Source organism: Pteropus alecto, unplaced genomic scaffold (assembly GCF_000325575.1).
Source record: "Pteropus alecto unplaced genomic scaffold, ASM32557v1 scaffold749, whole genome shotgun sequence".
Taxonomy (NCBI): Eukaryota; Metazoa; Chordata; class Mammalia; order Chiroptera; family Pteropodidae; genus Pteropus; species Pteropus alecto.
Window position 1 is genome coordinate 408,802 of NW_006443564.1, and position 1,253 is coordinate 410,054.

Below are 1,253 nucleotides of genomic sequence, written 5' to 3' on the forward strand. Positions count from 1 at the left end.
AACCCCAGTCACTCAAAGGCTATCTTCACAAGTCACTTTGCCAATCCAAAGTCCCCTCTTCACTTCCTGTCTCAACACCTCCCCTTCATTCTGTTTCAATGCTCTTGTGGTCACTCAGGTGGTAGCTGTTTTGCTTTTGGTTTCTGTCCCTAAATTTCTCAAGGTCACGAACACTTTTGAAGAGGTGACAAATTTTAGAGGGAATCACACTGGAAGATGTATTCAGCCATTATTCAATAAATATATATTTTTTCAGATCCATAAATTTATTAATTAGTTGTATGCGGAGAATCAAGAAGGAGGTATAGTCTTTCCTCTAAAATTATCTTTTAGTCTTAGTTCTTCCAGGAATCTATACATGTTAATAAGTCTCCATCTGTCCGTATGTCAATGTCTATTAATTTTGTTTTTTTTGAAGCTCATTCTTTTTTTTTCAATTATAGTCGACATTCAATACTATTTTGTATTAGTTTTAGGTGTGCAGAATAGTGGTCATACATTTATATAACTTACGAAGTGATCCCCCTAAGTCTAGTGCCCACCTGGCATCATACATAGTTATTACAATATTATTGACTATATTCCCTATGCTGCACATTACATCCCCATGACATATTTTATAACTGGCAATTTGCACTTCTTAATCCCTTCATCTTTTTCACCCATTCCGCCAACCCCTCCCATCCAGCAATCACCAGTTTGTTCTCTGTATCTCTGTCTGTTTCTGTTTTGTTTGTTCATTTATTCTGTTTTTTAGATTTCACATATAAGTGAGATCATATGGTATTTTGCCTTCTCTGTCTGACTTCACTAAATATTTATTGATCACCTACTAAGTATTATGCATTGTTCTCGGTGCTTCGAAAACAGCAGTGAACAAAACAGAGTTTTTTTTTTCCTTATAGAAGTCATATTCTCGAACTCCATAGACAATAAATATAATACAATGGGGAATAAAAACATGGCGTAGATGATAGAGGCTCTATTTCTCTCTCCGGCGACCAAATCAAAGTTGTGACAGAAACAAAGAGCAGCAGCAAGGAAAAATCGCCTGGGATCTAGATGAATAAGTCATACAACTAGGGAGAAATCCAAGAACTTACCCTGCAACGGCAGAAGGTAGGACGGAGCAAGGACGCGGGGCAGCAAGGACGCTGCCCAGTGTCCAGTGGCTGAGTGAAATGGAGGCTGTGGCAGTGGCAGCGGCAGTGGCAGTGAGAGCGGCAGACGCCTCTTAAAGGGGCCGCGTCCAC